Source organism: Haplochromis burtoni, unplaced genomic scaffold (genome assembly GCF_018398535.1).
Source record: "Haplochromis burtoni strain Fernald_Lab_line unplaced genomic scaffold, NCSU_Asbu1 Contig_123, whole genome shotgun sequence".
NCBI classification, from domain to species: Eukaryota; Metazoa; Chordata; class Actinopteri; order Cichliformes; family Cichlidae; genus Haplochromis; species Haplochromis burtoni.
In genome coordinates, this window is record NW_024582484.1 from 499392 (window position 1) to 520688 (window position 21297).

Sequence of the window (21297 nt, forward strand, 5' to 3'; positions counted from 1 at the left end):
AAATCAGTCGTCGACGATTTTAATAGTCGACGTAATCGTGACTAGTGGACTAATCGCGGCAGCCCTAAAGCTCAGCAGAGCTCGCTTGCTTCGTACCGTATTCTGAAATGTTTCGAAGGCTAGTTCACGTCACTAGTCACTAATGCAATTAACTGCAGGCGACTGTATGAATATGAACATTTAAAAACAGCAAGTCTTTATTTTTTTGGAGGATTCACAGGTCGCCTGAGAGCTGAGCGTGAATCGCAGCAACATTACTGCTCTGCTACAGTGTGTTAATAATTTAAAATGAAACATAATTAGGATAAAGTTATTGACTTGTTTTAAGAGAACTTGTTGAAATATTTTTTAACAACATAACAAACGTACTTGGATCAAGTAAAACTTCAGCCATGAACATGACGTTACGGCAAGCTGTTAATAAGATAATGGTCTGTAACAGGAATCCTTCCTCTTACCCATAAAATCATCAGATTTACAAACATGCAGGTTGTGTGAGTACTCTGTAATATTCATAGCATGGCTGCAGTTTCTTCTTGATTGTGTCTTGGGGGGTTTACAGTTGGACATGGTGGTGTTTTTGCATGACACAATCATAAAGTCAAATAAAAACAAACTGGAGTCTTCAGATTCTCCATTTTATCCAACCAAAATCCAAAGATACTCCGGTTACCAGCGAGGAAAACAGCACCTTCACATTAAAGAACCATAGAAGAAGAAATAATCTGCTTTTAGACCAGTTCTTGATTCAATCTGTGTCAATGAACTTATCTAATTGGCACCAGTCTCCTGTATCCGGTTGTTGTTAAAGAACTTGAAAGCTCCCCATAAGCTGCACCTTCCTTGACCAAAACAAAGATGGCTGCCAGAAACAGAAACCGCTTCCTCGTTTGCATAAGAACCGATTTACTCTGTCTAATAATTTCCCAGACTTCTGTTATTTTTTAAACTAGACTTTGAGCTCGTCGTGGTGCGGTTCGCCTCCGCCAGCTTCAGCCACGCACTTGTTGTTGTTGTGGATTAAAAGCCGGGTGTGTTCCTGCAGCAGATTGCCCTCGGAGAGAACGGAAAGGCCTTTTAGTGTAAAGGTATTAAGCCCAGGTCTAATCCTGAGCGAGGAAAGCAGCCAATTTAAACTGGATTCAGCCCATGGGACCACACAGTCTCTCTGCTGCTGTCTGAGAGTTGCCTCCATTTATGTCTTTATCTCCCCTTTGTTTTTGAATATTTGACTGTAAGGATATGTGTGGTGACGTCCTGTCTGTAAATTCAACAGCAAGAATGAAAAGCAACAGGAAAACCTGCAGGGCTTTCTCCTGTGAATACCAGAGGAGCACACTGTTGGTTTTGGTCTTTCAAAATTTAGTGCTATACAACGCAGTTAAACAAGAACAATGTTTAGGATTTCCTAGCGTACTGTGCCAGGACAAAAAGCAGAAGTTTGTATTTACAAAGACAGCGCAGCTACAAGACTGTAAGAGCTGAGAATTCAGAGCTTTCTGCAGCTGACCCTGTTGGATGTGTGTTTCTGGGACTTCCTTTCTCAAGCTGCGAAATATCAGGGGAAGAATATTTAAATCCAGTGTGCAGACTGATTTAAATACTTATTTGTTGATATTGAAGTGAACTGACAGTACCTGGATTTGGACAACGGCACAATTTCTTTAAATCCCCCATAAAATCACAACTATTTGGGCTTTTTGTGATACTTTGCCCTGTTTAGTAAATCTGGCCCCTAATGTCTGCAAAGGAATAGAAACAAGCATTGTCACCCAATTCAATCTGTTTTCACCTCAAAAAATGCATTCTGGGTAAACTTTAAAGGGTCACACCACCATGCAGGACAGTTGGCTGCTCATCTTCTAGCCTTGCATCCACCCGTGTCAGGAAAATAAGAAAGTTCTCAGGGTGTTGCATTTACAGAAGAAGAAGCTTGGCCAATGAGTTAACCGTTTGAACCTAAATATCAATTATTAGTGCCATCCATCCATGTAATGCACCGCTGGCTGGGCCCTTGTTCATTTGTACTTTCATAGGTGGTCCTTTAAAAAAAACCAAACAGCTGCAGTTCTTCAACAATCCTCCCAAAAATGCAAGACTTCCTGCTCTTTCTTTCCCTGAATAACCAGGAACAAACGCTCTCATCTGAACCAGCACACACAAATCTTTCTTTCTTTTTTGATGAAGGAGTTGAGAATAACGGGACCCTCACTGCGCTGCACATGAAAGCCTTTTCAGAGCACCCCTCCTGCTCCTGATGCAGAACTACGACAGCACGGATAATTAGGGAATTGTATTTTGAAAATATAGGTCTGCATGGTAATGAGGGCACAACGCTGAATCAAAAACCCTTCAATTCAGCTCAATCTGCCAAAGAGCTGCAAAAAGGAGAGTAGCTACAAGGCAGATAAAGAGAGAGAGGGGGGAAAACACATTACTACTGTGGATTAAAAACAGATCACACGTACAGTGTTAAGTCTCCACAGGGCCGTGACATCTGCAGAAATGCAATAACAACACAGCAACCCATTCAACCACTACAAGAGCAGAGAAAAACAAGAGACCGCTGTCCTCCTGATTCATCCTTCAGTTTAAAAGAGCCCACAAAAGAGGGTAAATATCCCCCGAATGCTGACATGTTAAACAGTTTGCCCTGAAACTCAAGGTTGTTGGATTTGATAGCAACGCCTCTCAGTGAGAAATAATCAAATCCAGGAAGGCAGGGCCAACGTTTTACCAAAGAAAATGAAGATATGAGAGAATATGTTTAGTGTCCTTTGTCCCGCAGCAGATGAGTCCCTGAGCCTGGTTCAGTCAGAGGTGTATCCCGTTAAAAGGGAGTTTTTCTGTCCCGCTGTCGCCTTGCTCAATGGAAGCCCCTTTTTTATTGTTGAGGTTTTCTCTGCATTATCGCAGGTTCTTTACCTTACAGTGTAAAGCACCGTGAGGTGACTGCTGTTGTGATTTGGTGCTATGTAGGGCTGCTCAATTAATCGAATTTTAATCACGATTACGATCTGGGCTTTCAACGATCATTAAAAATGACTGAGCCGATTATTAGCCCCTCCCTCATTTATCCGCGACACCTTAAAGGCCGGTCCGTGAAAATATTGTCGGGCATAAACTGGTCCGTGGCGCAAAAAAGGTTGGAGACCGCTGATTAAGAGGACCCGAGGGAAGCTTGGAAAGCTAAGCAGAAGTTATTTGGAGAGGAGAGTGACTGCCGTTGGTTGAAAGAGAGTAAAAAAAAAACTTCAGTGGTGTTGCACACTATTTTATATTATTTTTTAAAGTCATTGTTAACCCTTTAAAGCCGGTCAGAGCAGCACGCTCCGTTTTGCGTAACTATTTTTAAATCCCTGTAGAACCTGAACCGTGTAAGCTAGCGCAATAATTTGTTTTGCATATGAAACCGGAGGAGTTGTACTTACATCTGATGCCATCAGCTTGTCCTCGGTCACGGTTTCGTTCCACATATAGCTTTGCAAAAATTGCATAAAAAGCGCTTGCAGGAACAAAAACATAATATTCCAGAAACACGCTTTGCCGTTCCTATCAGCTGTTCGTAACACTTCCCACAGTGAAATGATGCACCATGCTGTTTTCTTTGCAAATTTGCATCATAGGATTGTTTTTTGTTTTTCCTGCAGTATATAAAAATTGCTGTATCTCCAAAATAAAACTATGAAGACACTCAAAATAAATTTCCTGTGGTGGGAAACTATTTTTTGCAACTTTATTGTATTTAAAGTTTTGAGGGATAAACCTCTTAAATTTCTCCAAGTAGAAATATATGTAAACAAAACAAAAGCGATTTTCAATTTTTTTTGTAGTTTATTGCACTTTTTTGCAATTTATGTAATTACTATGGACTTAATGCATACATATTATTAAAATATGGGCTATAACAGTTGTATTGATGTATAGCAACTTGAAATGCTCCCACAAATGGCACTACAGCATGTAAAAAAAAAAAGCTCTGGTGGACTTGGTTCTATAGTAGGTCTTAAAGGGTTAAATAAATATCGTCAAATAATCGTGATCTCAATTTCAGTGAAAATAATCGTGATTATCATTTTTGCCATAATCGAGCAGCCCTAGTGCTATGTAAATAAAACTGAACTGAAAAGGCCACGTCTATGAAGCACACTGGCTCTTAAAAAGCTACGCTAGTGCTGTTTCACACATGTGTAACCACACGTATACAGATGGACGATTTGGTTTGTGACACGGGGTTTGTTTTAACCCAGACCATCATCTTTTTTAAAGCCTCCGGTGAACCTGAAGTAGAAAGGACAGACTTAAAATTAAAACCATGAAACAAGCTCTCTGATCTAAAATGCTACCCTGATGCACAGTGGGGCCGCGGGACCACCGTCACCTCCACCCTGTCTGCTGAAGGTAAAACAGTTCAACTCCAGGCAGGTGTCTGGCTCTGACACTAACCTTCATCTCTGACCACAGAGTGCAGAGGGTCAAGAGACAGGACGATTTCGCTGAGCCATAAAGTTTCAAATGACACGGCACATGCTTTAAGCATGTTAGATCCATCTGCAGGAGCAGCAGAGACCACACACAGTGTCCTCACACGGGTTTGCCTGTGAAGGACTTCCCTCACACATCTTCAGTGTTGACATAAAAACTTGTTTAAATGGATTTGCAGCAGAACCAGCAGTTTCTGCTGGTTTAATCAAAATCAAGTCTAACAAACACAATTGATCCGAAATGTTTCTGAAAACCATCTGACATGTGACCCTTGCTCAGCTTTCTTGAACATTTGTGCAGCAGGTTCGTTCCAACAAACTCTCACAGCAGTTCATGAAGGTCCATTAAAGCCTTTAATGTGACGGTAAATAAGGATTACTTTGAACTTTAGCACTTCAGCTGTGTTAAGGTTACCAAGGACTTTCAATTGATACCACAGGTGCAACTACTAGAAGGCTGAAGGGTAGCATTTTGAAGATTTGGAGGCAGCCTCTAATGGTCATTAGAGAAACTGCACTTCAGTGTTGGCTTTTTCGGGCCTGCAGGTTGGTTAAAAGTTGGTGAGAAGGGGCTCATCTTCAAAGCAGACAACACTAAAATGCCTTTTGTTTAATCGTGTTTCACCATCTTTAAAAACCTCGATAGATCATTTTCGCTTTGCCAGAAACTTTTAGAGGACACGAACGTGAAGTCCTCTGTGGCAGCTGTGACCCTGGTAGCAGCAGAAAAGGCCACAGTGGAGTCGAACTAATGTCACCAGTGTCCAGACTCAGACCCATGGCACAGAAATCTGTGTCGTGCTGCGTTTACTTTTTGCAGTGATTCGACACTAGAGGTTAAAAAGCTGCAACTTGTAGTCATTCTGTGTTTAAATCAGTTCCAGATGGAGTTCTGTTGAGAAAGGCGAAGAACTCGATGAAGAAAAGCGGACATAATGACTTTTTGTTGTATGTTAGCTATCGGGACACACTGATACATCAGCTCAACCACTCTGTCGTCTGGACTGGCAGGTATGTAGATATGAATGGAACCGCCCATCAGAAAAAAAGTTATCCCAAAAGGGGGAGGGACTAGAACAACTTCTGTCAGACAGAAGATGAATTGAGTGGTTGCACTTAGACCGAGTACAAGACACACAAGGATTATTTTGAACAGTGAATAATGCAAAGCTGCTCTGATACAGTCCATGAATAAAAATATGGAATTGAATAACTGAATACCAGTAAAGCTAACTGAATAATTACCTTTACTGTTGTGCACCCACTAAAAGAAAAATGCAGTTTTTGGAGACGGCACAGACATTAGAGTCTGAACTCACTAAAATCTTCTGACAGCCAGTAAAACCTAAAAGGGGGAAGTCTCTGTCACACCATCTTAAGAAGGATGGAGACAGCAGTCCTAATCCAGACTAATTTGGGTTGATGCCAAGCAAGGAGTAAGGACAGTATTTAAGATTAATTTATATCTCCGGGGCACCGCTGTAACTTTGGACTCTGCTGTTTCACTTGCAGCTTGATTAACAGCACGGTTTACATTTTAACTGAAGAACTACAGTGACGGTGTCTGTTTGAGAAAGTTATTCATTAATTTAGCCAAGTGGAGGAAGTCTCAGAGGCCAAACTGTCCATGCACAGTGAAGTCGGAGTTTAAGGTCTGTTTTTACTTCCTGGTTCTCTTACAAGCTGAAATCAGGAGTTTTATTTTATCTGCACCACACCCGGAGAGCATGAACACACAATCTGGGAGACAAAAAAGAAACAGAGCTGTCGGCTCATTGTTTGTATTGATCTGTTAGAGCTGTGTGAGGTTCTCCTTGTAGACATATGTGTGTAGGTCCATGCCGGTCACGATGGGCTAATATGCTTGACTCAAGACAAACTGGACAAACTTATGTCCTCTGCAAAAGTTTCATCTGAACGGCATCTTCAGCTTTAGAAGCTGATGAAGTCCTTCACAGGAGAGCTGAAAGGCCGACTCAAACACTCTGCATGGACCCTCCTGGAATTTGGACCCGGTGTTTTCCGTCTTTGCTGTTAATCATTTGTCAATATTTTAAACACAACAAAGGTGAAACCTTTTCTGACCATATCACACCAGTACTCACATATGCAAAATTCAGATTTGATGCCTTCCTCTTTGCCTGCATCACCTCACACTCTGACACAGTCTAATTCACAATCTTCCTGTGTCTGGTTCAGATTCAGCCCTCCTATGAATAGAAAGGATGTTTGGTGTCCAAGTTAGGGATGCACCAATCCAATTTTTTTCCAGGTCCAATACTGATACCTTTGCTTCTGGTATCTGCTCATGCTGGGTTCTGTAATAATGGTGTCAAATTAAAAAGCTGTAACCCCGACTGTGAAGCGGAGACTAGGAACAAAAATATTTTAATGTTATTCAACAAATTTGATAGTTTGATTTCAACTTTGAGAGTCATTAGGAAACTGCTGTTATTGACTTTCCTCCTCTGACTCGGAGTTTACCTTCCTTTACTGCTCCTCACAGACACGTTGTGGAGCTGATCCGAGGTGACGAAATCAAATAATGTCAATTGAACCAACTTTTTAAGACAGGATCGGACTGATATCCCATTCAAATGTCCAATCAAAGCATTAATATTCCATTTTAGTGGACTTACTTCCTTTCTATTCTTTAGGCAGTGGATCATCTGCACCTTATTTGTGGTTCAGAGCATGTGTGTTACCCTCCCATAATTCCCACCATCCACCAGTGAACCAACAGACCAAACTTCCCTCTGACAGAAGTGATTTAAACAATGTTTTCTATACATATATCATTATCTTTAAAATGCATTATAATGAATATGTCATAAAATCTTGAGGCACACCTGGAAGTGCTTGCTCATAGGGGGTCATATGATTGTTGGGTTTTTCTCTGTATGTGTTATTGTAGGGTCTACCTCTCAATGTAAAGTGCCTCGAGGCGACTGTTGTTGTGATTTGGTGCCGTGTAAATTAAACCGAATAGGAAAACAGCTTTTCACCATGTTACAAACACACATTTAATGTAGAATCCTGTGAAAAGTGTTGATGATATTTCACATATGAAATACGTGACTGATAATAAGTCGGTATATTTCCTGACTTCATTTAAATGGATACCTGGATCTGAAGCTGCTGTCTGCTCGTCCTAATAAAACATATCATTCACTAGTTGGGAAGAAGGAATTTTCCTCTATCTGGTCAAATATTTGTTGACAGTCTGAGAAGAATAAAGGTTTTTCTTTTTAGAAGTCAAAATGAAATCCAGGCTGTACAGATGTGACGTTCTCTCAGAAGTCAGCCTTTTATTTTACGTTCAAATTCGAAGCTGCAGAAAAGACCAAAACGACAGCATCTTCTGTTTGAAGCTTGGCGTGAAGGAAGCGTGGGCGACTGGAAGCACAGATGCATCGTGGACAATGAAAAACATCCACTGCAATTCCAACTGTGAAACTACTTCCCACATTATCTGAACAAGAGGCAAGTTTCTCCAACCATCAGCCCTGCTTCTCTTCTTTAACGACAGAATGATTTATATTCAAGGTTCAACACAGGAATCCAAACTTAATATGTAATTTTTGCAAACCTATAACATTTCCAGTTAACACTTATTAACTTCCAATCAAGTTCTCTTCCAAAGAGACCAGTTGCTCATTAAGTGAATATACGAGAACTCACGCGTGAGCATTAACCAAATTCCCCAAACAATGCTTGGAAGTCCTAATAGAGTAGCTTTGCATGATTCACAACTCAAAATAATCCTTCTCAGTTCTGAGGGAACTCAGTTCATTCTATTTAAAACAAGCTGTTTTAGCTCCTCCTCCTTTAAGCCGACTGTCTTCTGATTGGCCGTGCCTCACAAAAATCACAGAGAAAAGCATATTTGGTCTATTTAATGGTTTAATAGTCACAGTGGAAGATTTTCTTTTCTTCGCTCAGTGTTATTTCAGCACAACTCGTGAAATTAATCAGCAAATTTTCTTTGATACACTTACAGATAAATTTAATCTGGGTAGATTTATGTTTTTCCTCAGACTGTATCCTCTTTGGGGATTTTAATCATTTTTAATCCACTTTTTACTCACCATGCATTCTTGAAACCCATTCATTAGGCACCCATATTTTTTTAAACTTTGAATCCTGGGAGAAAAATCTGTCATATTTTCCTTTCATTGGCTGCCCCTCGTAAGCAAGTCTATACTGCAGGTGGGCGTGGCTTCTCTGCGTGAATGACCATATTGAGGAAATCTGCTGTCTGTGACATCTAAGAGTAAAACACTGAGCACTGGGAGCAGAGAGAAGTCTGACCTTCGGTTTCAGGGATTACGTGTACATACTCTGACCTCAGTATTCAAAACTTTGCCCATGAAGTAAGTAAAAGTAGGATAAGTTGACTTTAACAGAGAGTCCATGTTACTGCAGGCCCTCCAACAGCTCATCCACCTCCTTCACACTACAGGCATTTCTCACCAAAAGCTCAGTTTAAAGGGACATTCTGTGTTTTCTAGTCCCTGTCCATAGTGGCATCATTATAAGAGCCTATTATGGCGTTCCAGAGGCCGACTCACAGACTAAATGCCTTGTTTCTGTCCACCATGGGAGATTTCTATAGAGCCTGAACTCCCTCCTTCAACAGAGAGGCCCCTTCATCGTCCTGCCCTCCTCCTCCTCCTTGCTCTCTTCTCCCTCTGACACAGACGAGCCTTTATCTGCCCATCATGTGCTCGCTCTCGTTCTCTTTTTTCTCCGGCCTGACCCTGTTTTCCGCAGGCATGCTGGGTAGGATTTGGGGGGAGACACACACACACACTCTCAGAGTAATGTGGGGGGAAAAGGCTGATTTGGAAATCCAGCTAAATATTTTATCCATGGCAGCGCTATCTGTCTGCGTAGCTTAATACCGATTTGATGTTATCTCTTAAGTCTTTCCAGCAGAGGTTTTCTTTTTTTCCTCCACATTTTATTTTCTGGTCAAATAATCTCTTCATATCAGCCATTCAGCATCAACACACAAACATATGCGAGTCAACAGCCACCTCGACGAGCCAAAACCTGCTGCGGAGGTGCAGGTTGCTGTTGTTTTTAGTTATTCCCAGTTTGTTCTGGAACATCTCAAAACTTCCCCAAATCACTTGTTTTGTTGGATGAACAGTCTCAACAACCACAAATATTCAAAGAAACAAGGGGGTGATTATTAAAAGAAAGTTTGAGAGTTTCTGGTTAATTCTGCACATCTCTTCAAAAGATTTTAACTCCTCTTAAAATGTTAAATTCTCAGAGAAATGTGAACAAAATGCAGCAGAGCATTCCTTAAAGACATCGTGTTTGGACTTTAGTTAAATTAAGTTAAATATTCCCTTACTCATATATTCTTCAGCTTTGAAAATCCAGTTTATTTATAGCCCAAATCCAGACACCTGAGTGTCTGTGTCATCCAGTATGTGCCAATATAAAACCCTTATGACTGGGGTGCTTTAGAAATGGCGCTGTCACATCCACGTCCATTCACTTCAGTGTTTTTAACTCTTTAACTTGTCTGCAGCACACGCTGGAATCTGCAGCTCAGACGACAGTGAGTCGAGCTGCGTCTTCACCTTAAGTTGCTAACCAGCCCGTTCTCGTTCTGGGGAGTTAAGGTGACAGGGCGGTCATTCCAAACTCATCATTTTTCATCAAAGGGGCAGATCTGAATCAAACAGCAACCTTTTTGACTGAAAAATGAAGCTAATGCAGGCCCTCTAATGTTTATGTCCAATTCTTATATGCAGCCTACAACATTACAATCTAACCCAGTACTTCGCTCTCGCTCTGCAGGCCTACTTGTTGTTCCTAGAGTATTTAAAAGTAGAATGGGAGGCAGAGCCTTCAGTTTTCAGGCCCCTCTTCTGTGGAACCAGCTTCCAGTTTGGATTCGGGAGACAGACACTATCTCTACTTTCAAGATCAGGCTTAAAACTTTCCTTTTTGCTAAAGCATATAGTTAGGGCTGGACCAGGTGACCCTGAATCCTCCCTTAGTTATGCTGCAATAGACGTAGGCTGCCGGGGGATTCCCATGATGCATTGAGTTTTTCCTTTCCAGTCACCTTTCTCACTCACTATGTGTTAACAGACCTCTCTGCATTGAATCATATCTGTTATTAACCTCTGTCTCTCTTCCACAGCATGTCTTTATCCTGTCTTCCTTCTCTCACCTCAACCAATCACAGCAGATGGCCCCGCCCCTCCCTGAGCCTGGTTCTGCCGGAGGTTTCTTCCTGTTAAAAGGGAGTTTTTCCTTCCCACTGTCGCCAAAGTGCTTGCTCATAGGGGGTCATATGATTGTTGGGTTTTTCTCTGTATCTATGAAGCGCCTTGAGGCGACTTTTGTTGTGATTTGGCGCTATATAAATAAAATTGAATTGAATTGAATTGAATTACTGTTTCCTCCACCTGACCAGGCAGTTTTTACAGCCAAAACTTCCTCACCACTACTACAGCTTTCCAGTGTGCACCTTGTAGGTCTCCCTGCATCCAACGCTGCTGTGTCAGCTGGCACCTTTGCTAAGCCACAGGTGATGTCTGACAAAAGCTGTCATCATGTCACACTTTCAGGGGGAGTATGTGATGTGCCAACTAGCTCGCAATCACAATGCTAATACCAAAAAATGAGCAATGCATAAGCTAATATATCAATCAACCAACATCCGACCCAGAAACGCAGCGCTGGTCAGACACTTCACATCATAAACTCTGTTCCTGACCTACCAGAGCGATGCTGCAGATACATCGCTGCAGACATGCAGAGCATTACATAAATCAAACATACTGAAAAAAAACACGCTGTAAGGTGAGAAGTTTAAAAAATGAGCATGACTAAGCTAATCAGAAATCAGGGTTTAGCCGTATCCCAATGATTTAAGATAAGATAAGATAAGATAACCTTTATTAGTCCCACACGTGGGACATCGATGCTAAACAGGTGACCTTTTAATGGTAAAGATGAGCGTATACGGAGAAACTCGTGGATCCATCGTAGTCTTGCATGACAGTAAAGCGAAGACTTTGCACATGTTGTGCATTTCACTGAATTGAAAACAACCACATGATCCACGCGTGACCAGAGGAAACAATCCCCTCCTCTGCTCTCCCATCGCGCTCGCCGCATTCGGCATCTATAGATCCATTTTCCTCGCTGATTGTTCGCGGTTAGCTGCGATACGTGATGCTGAACACAGCGTCCTGGGTTCCCACAAAACTTCTGTCATTTATATTTCACTCACTGATTGATCATTATCACCTTCAACTATTTTGTCTCCTTTAATCTTCCTCTAAATGAGACCTCCTTCACCACTTCTCATTCCTCCCTTCCTTCCATTTATTACCCTTCTCTTATTTCTTCACTCCTTTCCTCACTGTCTCTTTGGCTCCTAATATCCTTCTGCTCCATCTTTCATTGTTAACATCTTCCTGTTTCCTTTTGTGCCTTCTTTCTCCTTCTTAACCTCATTTCTTCTCCTCATTCTTACCCTTTTCTTCTTTTTCTGTCTCTTTAATTTGCCGTGCCATCCTCTACATCGCTCTCTCCTTTCCTTTATGCATGTTCCTCCACGTATAAGCCATCATCCATCCTTTTGCTCCTCGTCATTGCTTCCTGCCCATTTCTCTTCTTACTTTCGCCATTTTAACCCCAACAATAATTTGTCATTTTTGTCTATCGTTCATCTTCGTCGTCCCGTCTTCTCGTCTCCTGCGTTCGTTCATTTATCTCCCATTCATCATTCAGCCCATTAACCTTTGCTTATCAGCTAATTAGTCTTCTTTCTGACACAAGCTGGGACTGCGTGTGTGCTGAAGGTGACCATATCGCCTTGGTACTGAGTCAAAACTTGAAATATGTTTTTAAACGTTATACTGACTGTGCAACGATGAGCAGCCTAGGGTCAAAGGTCAAACTAAACGTTCGACATGTTATACACAGATTTTTGTAAGAAAAATCAGAACTGGGTGTGACATCACAACTGGACCAATAGCTGACACCGATCTCTCTCTCTCTATTAGTGATTATTATTTATCCCCCTTTCCTGCAGACAAACAGAGAAATCTTAATCATAAATATTTACTAAATGCCATTAATTTGGTGAAAAACTGATGTAACGCAACTGACATCGGCTCTGACTTCAGTAAATGCCGTTTTATTCTGTGCCGATGTCAGTGGACAAGGCCAATACCGATCAAAACACGGGGCTCTAGTCCAGATTTCCATCTTCTGTGCGTCAATGAATCAGTGTTTACTATGAATTCTGCCCCAGCATCGATGTTTAAAACAACCAAAGCTAATGGCGACATTTTTCCTCCCTTTGATCGTTATGTAAAAACTGCAGCCTTTTAGCTTTCTCAGATCTTTAAACATTTATCTCATGAAAAATTTATGTGATAAATGTCAGATTCTGACATCAGTTTTATTCTTTAACCATATCAGCAAACATACAAATATTCTGCAGATTTATTCATACTGGTATGTACAACAGTTTCCTCCCATCGGCAAAAGCAAACTAAACCTGTTTGTAAAATGTAAACACTGTGAGTTTGGGTTGGATGCTGATATTTTAACTTTGACTGTTGAGTTCTGATTATTTTTAATGTTTATTTTGGTTTTCTAGTTTTTCCACTTCTACTTCTTTCTTTATGTAATGTGCAAATATTATAAAGCCACAAAATCCAGGCAACATCAGGTAAATATCAGGCGCTAAAATCAATAAATCTATAGATGTTGGACGGATATACTGACGCATTTGTGTGAGGAAGATTAATCTATTTAACTGAAACTAAACTAAAGGTGAACAAAATAAAACTAAACAATGTGTCATAAGAAGAGTATCATTTAAATTAAATAAGAAATATAAAGAAAAATATAACAGAAACAGGAGAAACTATGTGAGAATTCAGTTTATGACTAATATTCAGACTAAAGTATCTACTACATTTTTTTCCCTGATAAATACCAATATATATTCTAATAATCTATTAAAAACTAAACTAAAACTGAATGTACTTAATAAACTTATGGAAGTTAAATTTAGTACAAAATACATAAAAAATACTGCCCTGTGTCACAACACACTTCACTTTGATCACAACTCCAAAAACACTCACACTGAAAGTTTCCTCTGACTTGTTTCAACCCCTCCACCACCCCAGCATCCACCTGTAGCCTCCAGGCAGACGTTTACTCATCATGCACCAATGTTTACATCCATCATCAAAAAACAGCAAGCCCGGAGTCTAAACACCAAACTCTAAATTTAATCTGCTGCTGTGACAAATCAGTCATTTCAGACATGAGCCGTCTGAACGAGGAGACGCTTGGCTCTCCTAGCGCCATTTAGCAAGGAGCAGTGCACCAGACCACCTGACGGCACCCCAAAATACAGAAAAATGGGTGTAACAATAGGCAACAGTGTTATATCACATAAAAATACTGCAGAGTTGTAGCACAGCTGTATGCTTTAATTTCTTCTTTTTTAGCATCTTTCAGTCAGAGGGAGCTGAAAGGATTTGGAGTGCTGTCTCAGGGTTGGTTTGATTTTAGAACCTGAAGGAGCGTTTGGACCTGTAAATGTATGACGTCAGACTTTCCAAGCAGATAAAACAACCCTACATGTGCGTTAGACCACAACTATCTATATTTTATCCCGTGTGAATGTGAAATTTGAGTTAAAATAAGGTGACCTCTCATTCTTCACTTTTGCTTCCTTTTTTCCTCTCTCCTAGCTCCGTGTCCTTCTTCCTTTTCTAGTTTAACTTCAACCCTAACCGTCCTCCCACATTTTTATTTCCCCTCTTTTCCTCCGTTTATTTCCACCATGTTCTGCTAGAAGCTGCATGAGCGAGAGAGGAGTGCACGAGCTCTCCTCCTCCTTCTTATTTTATTTATTTATTCTTTATCCGTCAAAGCTCCTGCAGCGTGTGCGCGCAGTGGAAAATGGAACATAAGTCTAATGAGAAGGAGGCAGAGGGAAGGAGGGAGGGAGGCGCGCACACGAGGCCCGAGGAGGACGACGAGGGGAGGAAGCCAGCCAGCCAGCCAGCCGCGCGCATGCTCGAGACAGCAGGTGCCCGAGCCCCCGATGAAGAGGGGAAAAAAACTAATTTGCATTGCTAATGAGCTCCTCTCTGAGCCTCCTCCCCCCTCCATTTTGGGGGGCAAAAAAAGCTTCTAATATGGCGACATGTTTTTAAATCGTGTGCCCCTTCGTCTTTCCTCCCAAACACACCAAAGGAGGGGAAAACGTTTAAAATCCTACCACCATGTTGCAGTTTTAAAGGATAATTCTGTAAGTTATGTAGTAAAAAAATCCAAATCAGAGCTGAAACACTGCAGAAATATGAACAAAGCGATAAAAACATGATGATGCAGAAGGTCAGCAGACTTCAGTGTTTACTACACCTGCTGCAGACACACTTCACATCGATGCAGGAAGGACAGAAAAATATCAGCACAAACATTCGCATTCAGCTCCAACTCGACACCGTTCAATGTGTCTTTATGAAAAGCTTTATACAGGGAACAATGGACGGCACATGGGCCCCCAAAACAACCGCTAAATGATCGATTAATCACCACCTGGTAGTTTAATCATAATCAAGATAAGCAGCAAATGAGTGAGGGGTTCATGGCTTTAAGATCAACAACAACAGAGAGAGGGGGGCTCGCAGAGAATCCATCACTGAGCAAAACAAGTGAAGCGCCAGATTCCCAACAAGCACGTCGTTGTCTATTGTTGGAGGAAGAAAAGAGTGGCATACTTCTCACTTTTAACCCCCAGCCTCGACACATCAGGGCCAACAGGACGGGAAACAGCCGGTAGTGACACTACATACACGAGTTTTCCCGCTTTCCTCGCGCTGACCTCGTTTACGTTTCTCACGTGCACGCTGGGCTCTGATTGTGATGTGATTCTGTCTGTCGACATGTGCGCACCATTTTTTTTAAACACGCGCTTCATCGAAAATGGCTTAAAGACCCTCACGCGCCCTCTCCCCTCCCCGCCCCCTTTCCAGTCTCTTTTCTTCCTGCGCGCGCATTCAGACTGAGATTCTGTGTTTATTGCGCTCGCTGCTGTCCGGGCGCGTAAACAACCTCACGCGCCTCGACGGGTTGTTTTTGAAATTATTATTATTTGTTCTAATTCACTGATTTTATTTTTGTGGTAGGATATTCTCCAGACTGCACGCGCTCAAAACAGAAACACACACAGGCGCGCGCGCGCGCGCAAGTAGGAGATGACAGACACACATGTCAGAGCCACAGGGACCGACCTAACCGTCCGTCCCGGAGAGCAACAAACGCCCCTTGGAGCCGCGTGGAAGCACGGAGAGACATTAACAGCTCCGTGTGACATCAAAGTATCAACCGCAAGCCCCGCGCGAGTATCATCACCTATCACACACAGCTCCTGTGAGGCTCCATAACGTCACAAAAACACGGCAACCATCCTGTGTCCCCCCCCCCCCAACTCAATTAAAGAAAAAAAAATCTATGGAAATAAATATATATAAACGTGTCTCTTTGCAAACAGACGCAATTGGATCAAAGGCTTTTTGGGCACAAGCGCGCGAGACGTCGCCAAACAACAGCCCCCGCTCATTGTCCCCCTCCGCAACCGTCACCGCCGACAAAAACAAGCCCTCGCACGAGGACCCCAGATCAGCACACCCTCACTGCCCCGCACGCCACCACCACCACCACCACCTCCACCACTACTACTACCAGGTTAATATGACCGTTAAAGGCTAATTACCCGCCGGCTAATCGCCATTAAACACACTCCTGCGACCTGTAGCCTCCAACTGCAGCCGAAATAAAAGGCTCCGCTCATTAAGAGGTGAGCAGGAAAACATGAATAAGACGCCAGAGATGTGCCACTCGGCAGAGTGATGGTCAGAGTGGAGAAATGCAGAAATAAAAGAGGCAAACAAACCTCCTTTCGTGTGCGTAAATCCGTTTCCAGGCGCGTGGACAGAAAGGTAATAAGCTTGTTGTGTTGGACGGGAAAAGACGCTGCCGGGGCTAAATCCTACCAGCCATCCTCTCTCTCTCTCTCTCTCTCTCTGTTGCTCGCTCGCGCGTCTGCCTGCGTCGTCGCTCTCTCTCTCTCGCTCAGCCAATTGTGTGAGATGAAATTGGCGCGAGGGGTTGAGCAGCGGGACGTTGGCAGGTTCTTCTCTCTCTCTCACTCACACACTCTCTCACACACACACACACACACACACACACACACACACACACACACACACACACACACACACGCACCGTTCACCTCTCAACGTTATTTGGTTGCCCCTAGCAACCACCCCTTCTGCGCCCCTTGTCCAGGAGCCCCATCATCTCCACCCTCACCACCATCACTTCACCCGACTCCACCTCCTTAGACTGCCCAAAAAAATGTTTCTGAGAAAATGTGAAAAAGATTTTTCTCTCCATCCCTCGTGCGAGGGATGCGCGTGCAAACTTTGAATTAAAAGAGAGAGAGATGAGTGAGAGACAAAGGGAGCAGATGGAGTGAGATAGTCAGCGGCGCTCCTCTGTGCGCCAGCAGCTTACAACTCTCCCTGTGGTGGCTGCTCCATTCACGCTTCACGCATTGTTTTCCATCCTTGTGTGTGTGTGTGTGTGTGTGTGTGTGTGTGTGTGTGTGTGTGTGTGTGTGTGTGTAGGCCAGAGAACAATGGGGGCAAAGCATCAATGCAAGAAAAGAAGAAAAAGAGAGGAGGGTGCAGGGCGAGGTGGCCCCTTCCTCCTAAATTTAAAATATGCACAAAACGCTCGGATCTTCTCTGGATTTCCTCCTTTTGTGTCCACACTGCATCTTCACTGTGTGTACATTATGGCTGCAGTTTTTCTTTCAGCACAACTGGAAACCTGCAGAACTGCAGTTGCTCTGAGGTCCACTTTAAGGGGAAATGATAGCTCAGTGGAGGCAGCTCATTGGTAGCTCGCTGGAAGCTACGGACTGCAGAGAGGATCTGCTGTCATAAGGGGGCAGTGTCAAAAATATTTGGCTGTACTATGATAATAACAGTCTCACAGCAGTTTGTAAAATATTCACAAGTGTTAATTTACTAATTCAAGGCAGTTCAGTTTTATTTAGATAGCAGTAAATCGCATCTACAGTAAACAGCAGTAAAGGTAGAAAACTGAAAAATGACCCCCATGAGCAAAAACTTGGCGACAGTGGAAAGGAAAAACTCCCCTTTACCAGGAAGAATCCTCAGCAGTTGGGGTTTAGGGGAGCAAGACAGGACAAAAGATTCACATTTCTGTTTCTGGGCACGAAATTTCTAGTTTTTAATGTACCTGAACAGACTTGGCACAACCACAGTCTAATAATCTTCATCCTTTAACTGCGCTCTGCTTCTGAAGAAGCTGTCCTGATGTGACATTTTGGGGGAGTGTCCAGCAGCGACGGATGATACGGTTGGTTTTACAGCATTTCAAGTGTGTTTGCAGAGCAATAAACAGCAACTGCACTTTACTCCTTGTAACTACTGCAGTAGTGTGACACACCAGCTTTATTTTATGTAGGAGAGTCATAAGAAAGCTGCTTCACAGACTTAACTGATAACACAACTCTGAATTTCTGCACAGACCAAACCAAATCACAGTCTCTGCTAAACATTCACTCCATGCCAACTGTTCAATAAGCTGCATTCATTGGATCTTAACAGATATAACTGAATATTGTTGGACATTGCTCTAAACACAGATTTATGTTTATTTGTTTTTTTGCTCTTAGCTCTGGATGATATCACAAAGTGAGACCATCCATAATCTGATCATCTCACAAAGCTCCACCCACCTGTTGTTTAAACTTGTTGTTTATGCGGGACAGCTAATTAAAAAAGCTGTTGGCTTAAAGTGGGAGGGGCTAAAACTGTTTATTTCAGACAGCTGATAAACTGAGGGGCTGCACCGAGGCCCAGTATATTCAAATAAGGATCATTTTGAACTGTGAATCATGCAAAGCAAATCTATTAGCAGGAGCATGAAAATATAGAGCTGGAACTGACTACAACTGATCCCATTTATCCCAACTCAGTGACCCTGCTGTGTGTCAGTTAAGATTTTTAATTTCCCTGCATGAATTTTTAGAGTTTCTATTGACCCACCAGAAACGCTCATGCTCATTCTAAAAAGATTTCACATGGGTTGCTTTCCACAAAAGATCACGCAAAGCTACTCTGAAATGAGGAGCTGGAAATGAGAAAAATAAGTCCAGTTTAAAAACAAACGTCTGCTCCACTGCCCAACACTGCAGTGCATTCGTTTGCAGATCATTAAAGAGCAAAGAAGAAATGTAGCTGTTTTATTCTGAAGCCTAAAGCTTCTGGGACTGGGTTAATTGTCACGTGCAGACACAGCGCGGTCCAACGCCGACCCCTTAAAGGATCTTAAAAGAGACACGAAGAAGACGAGAGAGTGAGCGAGCAGAAAAGGGATGTGTCACTCAGCGTGCCGTTGACTCTGCAGTCTGATGCTGATGATGATTTGACATGACAGCCAGCAGCCTCCTTTTCTCCTGCTCCTCCTTTACCTCTGCTCTGCCCTCATCCCCCCTCTGTGCCTCTGAGGAGAGGAGACATGGGGAAGGAGTGGATGGGCAAAGGAGGAGAGCCAAGGAGAGAACAAAGGAGATTCAACAGAGGATCCTAGTGGATGAAATCAAACTTGTTTTTTCATAGTTTAAGAAAAGTCACCAGATGAAGATGTATTATTTGACTGCACATTTCCACATGAATTGTATCCCTCATAAAATCTGATCCAGGCCCGTTTTCTGGGGTGCACATCTGGCCATTTTGATAAGATGTTCTAAAAAATGTTCCAAGTTTTTGGACGTTGGCAGCAATGAGACTTAAAACATGACTGCAGATGTCTCAGCCCACAACAACATCTTCTGACCATAAAAAACGTGACAGTCTTTTTAACGATGCCAAACATGCCACAATGTGAGCAATATAAAGTCCGGCAGAGCAAACAGGACCTCACACTGTAAATGCACACAGTGGACTGCCTTTAACTTTATTTATACTCATATTGAGTCAGTGACTCGTACTTGGTTTTTCAAAGTACAGAATACTCATACTTACCTGCCTTAGTTTAGTCATGTTTATGTGTTTAACTGGTCATTCCAGTGGATGAGAAGTGCTTTCCAGTGTTTTTTGGAGCGAGAGCAGCAACAGGCCACCAGCAACAGTGCTCGTGTTCAGGGTTACAGTTTTTCTCAGTCGCTTTGGTGCATTTCTCACAACAGAATTAAACATTGCACAACAGTTAGTTCAACCACCACAACATGTAGTCGTTTTGGCACAACCCTGTGGCGGTTTCACGTTCACTGCGTCCAAAGGCAAATGCCTTTGGACATGAAGCAGTTGAGTGAGTACAAATATCTAAAGAATGGTCACGTTTGACTTCCTATTCATCACTATCTCCTTTCTTTCATCATGAATGTCACAATTATTCATACTTGTACCGGCTGAATAGTCATTGTCCTTACAACTAATAGTCTTCATTGCATTGCTTGTGTCAGTGCACTCAAAATTGCTGAACAGCTTGTCAAACGATTCATACACCCATTTTGAAAACCCTATTTTGGAGGAGTTCCCATGAAAATCTCCATAAACTACATGTCTCAGGTGAACCTTATCTCACACTAATGAAAATTGGTGTGTGTCACTCCTACTTGCAACCAATGAAAAGCCTCTCCTACCCAGTCACAGGTGAACCGCGGCACAGCATCCCCCACTCCACAAGTACATATATACTGTAATGTAAACCAACAGACAGGAGCGTCTAGATATCAATGATTGATATGCAGCAGTGTCTGTTTTTCAGTTTGTTTTTTTTGAGTCGTAACTACTGCAGTGAGGTTTACTGTCTAAGTGAGTTTGTTTGCTGTAAAATGTTGGATTTACTGTATTTCCCCAGTTTGCACAATGCTGTGAACAGTTTAAATTAAATATTATCAAGAGTGCATATGGAGTGTCTTGATTGTCCTTTACAATTTATGGTTTTCAACATGCCATGCATGCGGTCCGGACTTGACATGTCATTGGGAAGCACCTACAAAGACATCCGTCACAATGAGAACATGTTCAGACCATGTGATTTCGTGACCAAAGGTGCTGGACTACTGACTTGTAATTGTGACAGCCCTGACACTTTGTTTGGTATCAGTACTTGCTTTTGATGAATGTATTGTCTGTTTTGCTCAAGGGATTTGTTGTTGATGCATTGACAACTTATTTTGGACACCTGACTTTTCTTTTTGATGGAGTGACTCACTTTTGCAAGTTATCCACCATGTTTTGCAGTTTGCACTAATTGTTTTGAGAAGTGCCTTAGTAGTGGTGGAGAGTTCAATTCTGTTGTGAGAAATGCACCAAAGCGACTGAGAAAAACTGTAATCACTAATGTATTAAAGTTCTGTAACTGTGTGTTATTGGAGATTTTCATGTGAATGAGGCAAAGTGTGAGATCATAGAGAGTTAGAACATAATTTAAATACTGTGGACTCACAGGCTATAGGACAGTTCTACCAAAATTCTTCTCTATCTGTTTTTATGCAAAGTATACTAAAAAATTACATAAGTAACAATAGATAGATAGATAGATAGATAGATAGATAGATAGATAGATAGATAGATAGATAGATAGATAGATAGATAGATAGATAGATTAGATAGATAGATAGATAGATAGATAGATAGATAGATAGATAGATAGATAGATAGATAGATAGATAGATAGATAGATAGATAGATAGATAGAT

At 42.1% G+C, this 21297-nt stretch overlaps 1 protein-coding gene across 1 annotated transcript in view; it reads right to left on the reverse strand.

The window, feature by feature from the left end:
• si:ch211-137a8.4 (neurofilament heavy polypeptide) overlaps positions 1–16644 on the reverse strand; it is a 41039-nt gene extending 24395 nt beyond the window's left edge. The window contains exon 1 of the mRNA XM_005929351.3: positions 16450–16644. The gene's annotated coding sequence lies outside the window, so the exon portion shown is untranslated. The remainder of the gene's footprint in view (positions 1–16449) is intronic.
• Positions 16645–21297: the final 4653 nt, after the last annotated feature.